The sequence below is a fragment of the Hemicordylus capensis genome, chromosome 5 (genome assembly GCF_027244095.1).
Source record: "Hemicordylus capensis ecotype Gifberg chromosome 5, rHemCap1.1.pri, whole genome shotgun sequence".
In the NCBI taxonomy this organism is placed as follows: Eukaryota; Metazoa; Chordata; class Lepidosauria; order Squamata; family Cordylidae; genus Hemicordylus; species Hemicordylus capensis.
In genome coordinates, this window is record NC_069661.1 from 253,776,693 (window position 1) to 253,786,119 (window position 9,427).

The window sequence follows — 9,427 nt, forward strand, 5'->3', positions numbered from 1 at the left end:
CAACATTGATGTGATTGTGAGAACCAGTCCTATGAACTATGCTAAACTGCAGGCTCTCCTATGTGGATTTTACACCCTTGAATTCCACAAATGGTCTGGAAGGAAGAAGCAAGGGAAAAAAACTGCATTGCTGAGCATAACACAGACTGTCAACAACAAGCCAAAGTGACTGCAGCTAGAAATCACTCCGGGTCCCCTCTGGAATCCAGGTGGTCACTGAAGATCGGGGCTGTCCAGCTGTGGGGCAGTCCCACCAGGCACCCTGCACCATAGTTGGCTTAGTAAATAAATCCCTGGTAGACAGAAGCAGAGTCTTGCCCCTTCAGAGCAGAAAGCAATGGGAATTTAGCATTTAACATCAATGTCAGCAGAAATGTTTCATGACCTTCAACGGGCTTTCTGCTCCCCGCAGAGTTATTCATCAGAAGAAAACATGACCAAGCTGCAGCAGCATCTCAGACACATTTGAGGGTCTCCTGCAGAGAGCATCAAGGGCTGGCAACTCAAGCCCTGATTAGTCTCTCCACCCCAGCTGGAACTGCAAGGATGCTCTCCTCAAAAGATACTTTTGATCAGACTATTAAGTCCCATCTGAATAAAAGCAAAGGGCCTTACCCGAATATTACAAAACAAACAGGTTTTAGTGCTGTGCTATCTATCTATCTATCTATCTATCTATCTATCTATCTATCTATCTATCTATCTCTTACATTTCTACACTGCCCTATCCAATGGCTCTGGGTGGTTTACAAAACAAGCAAACAAAAAACCATTCAAAAATAAAACTTAAAACCATAAAATCTAAACAATTAAAACTATTTAAGACCATTAAAAAATCCTGGAAGGCCAGGCCAAACAAATAAATCTTAAGGGCTCTCTTAAAGGCCAGTAATGTATTTAAACCGTGAATTTCTGCAGGGAGTGCATTCAACAACCCAGGAGCAGCTACAGAGAGAGCCCAGCCCTGTCACCACCAGACGCACGGATGGCAGCTGGAGACAGACCTCTCCAGATGACCTCTTGCTAGTCCCAATCCATACCCAGTTCAGAGTGATATCCTGTAATCTTCCACATTACAAATTGCAGGAGGGTGGTGGGAAAGAACAGTAGCCATGCTGGAAGTAGTAGTGGTAATCACAATTTTCTGGTTTTAAAACTGGAGAAGATGTACGTCCAGAAGCTGGATAGGTAGAGTGCACAGTCTTAAAAGAAAAAGTAAAGGTAAAGTTGTGCCGTCGAGTCGGTGTCGCCTCCTGGCGACCACAGAGCCATGTGGTTTTCTTTGGTAGAATACAGGAGGAGTTTACCATTGCCTCCTCCCGTGCAGTGTGAGATGATGCCTTTCAGCACAAAATAAAACCCTGCCTTAAAACAAAGGAAAAGAAAATTGGTCACAAATTACTAGGGCATTACTGGGCATGGTGGAGGAGAGAACAGAATGCTGATTATTGTGGTTTAAAAAAAAAAAAGCAAAAAAGCAGGCTATTTGAGTGCTCCAGCACTTCAGCAAAACGGAGCAAAAGATTGACCATGCAAAGTAGTAAAAAACAAAAATAAAAATAAAATGCAACTTTGTACATACTGTATATGATACAGAAATGGGGATGGGAGAGTTCTTTTGCTCATAACCAGCAATATGAGCCAGTGTGGGGTAATGGTTTGAGTGCTGTACCAGGATCAGGGGAGACACGAGTTCAAATCCCTATTCAGCCATGAAACTCACAGGGTAACTTTAGGCCAGTCATATTTCTCTTAGCCTAATCTACCGCACAGGGTTGTTGTGAGGATAAACATAACCATGTACACTGCTTTGGACTTCTTGGAAGAAGAGCAGGATATAAATGTAAAAATAAATAAATAAATAAATAAATAAATAAATAAATAAATAAATGACACCCGGGTGCCATCACATTACATACTGTACTCACTATCGCCATCGGCATGCAGAGTAGCAGTGATGCTGCAGAATCTCCATAAGAAAATATTGCTGTTTGAATGCTAGGAAAATATGATATCCCCAGTAGCAAATAATTTCACTGAGTCTTTTTAATTATACTTGGGATCATAGCAAAGATAGGACAAATTAGCCACTGTTGATGGCTGTAATTCTAATACTTATGGCATGAGCCCAATGTCTTAATATTCCAGTAATGGCTCAAGTTCTCTTTCACAACCCCCTATACATAGTTAGTATATTCAAGCACATTCCCTTCCATGTTCTCAACCAATCCAGGAAAAGATCTGGATTTTCATTTCGGCTTTAGTCATTCTTTCAGTGATGAGCATATTGATGAGTGGAAGAGATGGAGAAGGCAAAGAGCAGGTGGAATTTCCTTCTCCAGCAGCCCATGATCAGCAGGGTTGCTATCTGAGATAGCCTTCCTACAAGCAGTAACTTAGATATGGACACAAAGGAGTAAGAGCAGCTAGCTTAGGAGAGCCAGCAGCATAGGACGCAGAGGTGCTGGGCCCAGCCAAGGACCCAAAGCTTGCACCCAGCATCAAAGCCCCCTGAGCCACACACACTGGAACATAGGAAGCTGCCATATGCTCATTGACCCATCTAGCTCAGTTTTGTCAGACTGGCAATGGCTTCTCTAAGGTTGCAGGCAGGAATCTCTCTCAGCCCTATCTTTGAGATGCTGCCAGGGAGGAAACTTCTGCATACAGGTACTCTTCCCAGAGTGGCCCCATCCCCTAAGGGGAATATCTTACAAGTGATCACACATGTAGTATCCCATTCAAATATAAACCAGGGCAGATCCTGCTTAGCAAAGGGGACAATTCATGCTTTCTCCCACAATACCAGATCTCCTTCCACACAGCCTGTGATAGTGATCCCTGAGATGGATTCACCTGCCCCACCAATGGCAATCTGAAACCAAGAATATTGTGCTCTCCAAGACTTGTTTGCCAATGCAGGCAATGCATCCAGTAGAAACTTCCAAGTGAGGAGACAAGAATTCTAGACTAGATAATGGACTCCCTTTAGGAAGGGAGAGAAGTCTGGGAGGAATATTCAGACCCAGGGACTATGGACGCATTCACACATCACACTCTGGGGCCACTCTGTGAAGAGCATCTGCATGCTTGCATGCAGAAGCTTCCAAGTTCCCTCCCTGGCATTTCCAGATAGGGCTGGGAGAGACTTCTGAACCAATGGATGTGTGGTTCTGCTTTCCCCTCCTGCCACTCTCCTGTCCACATATGACGACAGGGAGAACATCCTCTCTGCAGTCAACAAGACTGGGGAGGAGGGAGAACTGGCTGTGCAGGCTTACTTCTTCCATGAAGGACAGCCCACACAGCCAGTCACACTGGGATTGAGGGAGCAGCTTCCTGCTTTAACTCCAGTTCCAGGGAATGCAGCCTGCAGTTATGAATTCAGACGACACACAGGTTGCATCCAACCTCGGGTTGCAGCAATGAGACTCACTATAACCCGAGGGTTCCGATTGGAGTTCCAAATCCGAACCCTCAGATTTATTGCTGCACCAAACAGTATTTCCCCGCATTTGGACCTAACTCCTGAAGAACCTCTGGTCCATTCAACTGCAGTCCTTTGTTACATACGAATGTGGCCTATGTAAGGGCTCACTAGACCAGGCATCCCCAAACTGCGGCCCTCCAGATGTTGCTGAACTACAACTCCCAGCATACCCAGCCACAAAGAATTGTGTCTAGGGATGCTGGGAGTTGTAGTTCAGCAACATCTGGAGGGCCGCAGTTTGGGGATGCCTGCACTAGACTCTGGAGTTCATCAAAGCAAGTTGTCTGCTGCCTGGGAACTGTCCAGGGTACTGAAGTTTTGGCCATTGTTTCCATTCTGCAGTTCTATATCTTGGGTTGTATGCAACCTTTCCCAGTTTATTTATTGCTCTCAGTCTCATCTCAAGATCTCTTGGGATGAGACTGCTCTTGGGATAAGATCTTCCTCCCAGCCTCTCATGATCTGGGCTGGGTCTAGTGCTGGTCCTGCCTCCTCAGTGTCTGATTCAGAATCGTTACCATGAGGGCTGTGTCAGTAAGGGCCATGACACTGTCTTCCACACCATCTCAAAATGAATAAATATAAGTGCCTCTCCCTGCCCCAGTGTTACTGCAATGAAGTTTTGCCAGCAAAAAACAAGGGTGGGTGGGTTGGAAAGACCTTGGAGAAGTCCCTCTCTGCCACGGGACATGGGTGTTACGATCTCAGCCATACACCCCTCGCTTGTCAAGGCCCAGCAACTTGTCAAGGCCCAGCAAGCAGGGCTCCCAGGTGCAGGCTACATTCTCCATAGGCCAGGCAAAAAATGCCTTGGTGAAGCTACCTGTCCGGTGGGCTGGCTGGGAAGAAAAATGGGAGCTTGCAGTGATGGGAGAGCAGCCCTGAGCCATATGGTTAGGAGAAGATGTAGCTGACCACATTTGGGAGATTCTCTATCTAAGAGAGAAGGATCCAATTATGATGGAGTGAGAGGGGTCAATCCAAGGTACCGGGACCCAGCCAGACCCACCTATGAAGACTGGAGGTGCACCTGCAGATAGCACTGTCAGCGGGGAAAGGCCAGACTCCAGCCCGAGCGCTGAGAGGCCTAGTGACAGAGAAGTCCAGCTACAGCCATGAGCAGAGGCTGATGCCCCCATCCCAGAGTATGTGCAGTAGGCAAGTGACCAGGTGGGAGGCACTGCAGACGAGAAGGCGGAGCCAGCAGAGATGCCAGGAGCAGCCATCTGCAGCAAGGCCGAGGAGTTCCAGAGAGAGCAGGAAGCAGACCCAAGTTTGATGCAACTGCGGGTGCAGGTGAGCCCCGATTCACCACCTCGCAGCGAACTGCTGAGCTCCCAGATCATTATCCAAGAAGGGTTGCTGCACCGTGAGTATATCCCTAACACTCACAGGGAGGGGTGCAAACCCCAGAGTCAACTTATAGTTGAGACACCTCTTGCACATCTTAGAGGTGGTGCATGCCCACTGAAATGGACACATGGGGGGTGGGGGAAACCAAGAACAGAGTAAGGAAAAACTTGGACTGGACTGGCTTTGGCCAGGACATGACTGAGTATGTGAAGGTCATGTGAGGTTTACCAGATGGTGATGAAGAGGTGGGGCAAAGGGCAGACACGTATACAATCCTTGTCTGGCCTAGGCACACTCCTTCACAGAGTGGCAATAGACATCCTGGGGCCTATCCAGCTCTATCTGAGATACTCGGAGGTATCAGAGGGCCACCACTGGTAAGAGAACATTGTCTGAGAAATTAGAAAGAAGCATCAACCACACCACCAGGGGAGGTGGGGAGGATTGCTGGTCTTGTGGTAGCAAGCATGACTCATCCCCTTGGCTAAGAGGGGTCCACCCTGGTTTGCATGTGAATGGGAGACTACATGACATGTGTGAGCATGGTAGGATATTCCTTTCAGGGGATGGAGCCGCTCTGGGAAGAGCATCTGCATGCTTGCCTCCCAGATTCCCTCCCTGGAGGCATCTCCAAGATAGAGCTGAGAGAGACTCCTGCCTGCAACCTGGGAGAAGCCGCTGCCGGTCTGTGTAGACAATACTGAGCTGGATGGACCAAGGGTCTGACTGGGTAGAAGGCCTTGTTGCACCACGGGCACCGCTCTTTGGGTCTCCCGGCCACCCACTGCCACTGCCCTTCCTCACTTCACTGGGGCATGCTGTCCATTGGCTCTCCTTGTCCCACTGGGGCTCAACTCTCCTTTCCTCTCTTCCCCCCGACACAAGCTAGGAATGCTGCGGCCACCTCTACCTAGTTTGGTGGCACACTCCGAAAGGGCCTCTGTGTCACTGCCATTGCCTCAGCAACATGGCTGATGCTGAGCACCCACCTACAGATGTAGGGGACACATCATATTGCCCTTCACCTCAGGTAGCAACATGTCACCCCAGTTAGGGATGTGCACCAGGGGCATAACTATAATAGGGCAAGGGGAGACAGTTGTCTGGGGGCCCACTGCCTTGGGGGGCCCCCAGAGGCAAGTCACATGACTGACTCCCCCAGCCGCGCACCCTCCAGGGCTTCCTTCAGTTGTATTCCTCCTCCAAAATTGATGTGAGTGTGAAGACCTGGAGCTACCAGAACAGCATGTCTTTCTCGAGTACCATTCAATGACTTGCAGCATCCACAATTTACAAAACCTTTTAAAAAACAATTGAGGATGGTGTTCTATTGTGGCGCATAGGTTATATATATCATCTTTACTATGCTTTTTGTCACCACTATTCAGCATCATTTAAGATTTCTTTACTTCATGAGCTGAGCGTCAGTAAGTGGGGGCCATTTTAAAATCTTGTCTCTGGGCCCACTCCAACCTTCCTACTCCCCTGAACTGGGCAGAGGAAGTTCAAAAGTGTGTGTGTGGGGGGTGACTTTAAGGGCGAGGGAGGGTGCACTTACCCCTCCCTCCCCTTTCCTCCGCCGGCGCACCGTTAACAAAGGGTCTTTTGGGGCAGTAGCGTAGCTCCATGTTGTCCCATTGCCTCATTGGACCCTACATCATTGGAAGTACCTGACGTGCCTGTGTGCATTGTGCTCATGCGCCCACTCTTGGGCGTGACGTGTGCGCACACACCCTGACACGCCAGGCGCACTGGGTTCTTCCGGTGATGTAGGGTCTGACGAGGCAGCAGGGAGATATGCTGCCACCCCAAAGGACCCTTTGCTAACAGAGCACTGGCAGGGGGAAGTGGAGGGAGGGGTAAGCCTACCCTCTCCCACCGTTAAAGTCAACCCCCCCACTTCAAACTGGTGGATCTGCCAGTCCTTCAAACCAGTTTGGAGGCCCATAAAGGGTCTCCGAACCGGTTCCGTGCACATCCCTAACCCCTGTTAGTGCTCGGAGGGGTTAGATTATTTTTCTACCCCACTTAGGAACATAGGAAACTGCCATATACTGAGTTAGACCATTGGTCTATCTAGCTCAGTATTGTCTTCACAGACTGGCAGCGGCTTCTCCAGGGTTGCAGGCAGGAATCTCTCTCAGCCCTATCTTGGAGATGCTGCCAGGGAAGGAACTTGGAACCTTCTGCTCTTCCCAGAGCGGCTCCATCCCCTGAGGAGAATATCTTGCAGTGCTCACACATCAAGTCTCCCATTCAAATGCAAGCAGGGCAGACCCTGCTTAGCTATGGGGACAAGTCATGCTTGCTACCACAAGACCAGCTCTCCTCTCCACTTGCAGCAGAGGTGCACAAGTAAGAAGAACCCTTCTAAATAGCATTGTCTGGAGGCATGGCGTTAACGTTGTAAGTAAAGTAGTTTATTTAGGAAATACATCTGAGCGATAGGAAAGGCTGACATGCCTAGCTGCTCACTAGACTAGGAGAGGGGGACGGAAGAAGACGGAAGTCTGTCTCTCAGGTGAGAAAACGAAGCCTGAGAATATCAGTCTAACGAAGGGGGATCAGACTCGGAGTCGAGAGAGCATGCTTAGAGAGGGGATGCCCAGACTCACTATCTCTGCCCTTAATGCCCCTGGTGGTCAGGAGGGTTGCTGGTGCTAGGAGTCGATGCCATCAGGAGTTGCATCTCCCACAACCCCTACATTGGGCTTAAGCTGTTCAGAGCTGTTCAGAGCCCAACAGGTTAAATCCCACACCTTGAAATGTTCTGGGAACGTGACAGCCAGCCAGAGCAGATGCTGAAGAACTGGTATGATATGTTCCCAGCCAGCAACAGCCCACCTCAGTTTGACTTGATGCCAGAAGCAGATTTCTCTGCAGTGCTCCCTCCTGACCCAGGGGGGTTCTCACGTTTGTGCTGACTGTGTTTTAGCTGCTCCAGGTGTAATTCCACCAGTTTTATCAGCTTCCACTCTCGGGGAAAGCAAGCATTCAGTTAACTGCTTGCATGCGCAGAATCCAGTCAGTGCTGTTTTTCATGCCTACGGGAAGTTCAAGGTTTGCCAATTCCCCTGCGAAACAGCAAATTGATTAATTGTATGCGACTAGAGCAGATTATTTACTCAGTAAGGGACTAACATGATGATCTCTATCTCTTTTTGCAGCACGGTTGTTAAGTCTGTTTGATTTGGCAGTTTGATAAACAACAGGTTAATACAATTTCAGAATATTAAGCTTGTGTGATGGTGACAGCAGATCAAAGGAAACAGGTAGCAGATGGCACCTTCGGCTGAGACGCCTTGCAGGCAATCGCAAAAATGGACAGTGAAACACTGGTGACTTTTTAAAAAAATGAATTGGGCCAGAAGCAAAAGGAGGAGGAGAAGCAAAGCTAAAATAGGTGCCAAGATGCATGGGCTTGCAGCTTCAGCACTGAAATACAGGTCAATGTCTTTTCAGCTATAAGGCTGCAGCCTGTGGAAAGAAGGCAGCTGGGGTCCCCAGGCACAATGTCAAAGACCACACCCTCATTAAACTGCCTCCCGCAAAGTATCACAATCAGCTGGCTACAGCAAGGCAAAATAGATGTTGCTCCAGCAGACACTTGGAGCTGATATTCATATAGCTGCTGCCCAGATAGAGTGGATTGTCCCTGCCCCTTCTCTGAAGAAGGTTCTATATTTAAAGAGGCCTTGCCTAATTTTGTAGGCACTGGCTTTGGCGGTGCTGAGGGACTTCTGCTTGCACTGGCAGGTCCTCAAGGGGCACCTCCAAGGCTAAGGATGAAGGCAAGGCCATGTGTTCAGGCCATCGTGGGGGTGCCAGCTCTGATTCTCCTGGCATGGGGGGTCCTGGTGGCACAGCATCACACAGGGTCTAGATAGTAAATGCTTCCCACACAGTCTCATCTCCTAAACTTTGGAGGAGAGGTCTGTCAATGGCTACTACTCTGAGGGCTATAGGCCACCTCCAGCCTCAGAGGCACAATGCCTCTGAATGCCAGTTGCAAGAGAGTAACAACAGGAGAGAGGGCATGCCCTCAACTCCTGCCTGTAGGCTTCCAGCGGCGTCTGGTGGGCCACTGTGTGAAACAGGATGTTGGACTACATGGGCCTTTTGGGGCCTGATCGAGCAGGGCTGTTCCTATGTTCTTAAACTGTCTGCCTCATCCCCCAACTGAGGCTGTCCAGATCGGAGGTTGTGACACTGACTCTACCAGGTGATCCTGGAAACCAATGATCTTCCACTAGGGTCCCTCAAAACCTGCTCCAGTTGTGTGTGTTTTTTCTCTTGTCTGAGCAACTCTCTACACCAATGAGATCCAAGCTATTTTACAGGTGACTTACCTGCCTCCCTACCGCAGCATTTGCTGTGGTCTACCTTACCTTCCCCCCTTTTGGACTGCTCAACTGTCCCTGGCTCTCTGCTTGCAGGCTCCCTGTTGAGCCATGGGTACCTGCTCCCTCCATCTCTTCAGTTCCAGGGGCCCCAGTTGACTTGGGTCCTATCTGAAATAGCTGGAGACAAGGAGGACTTGTGATACTCCCTGATTCTAGGAAGAGAAGAGCTGTCTAGACTGGT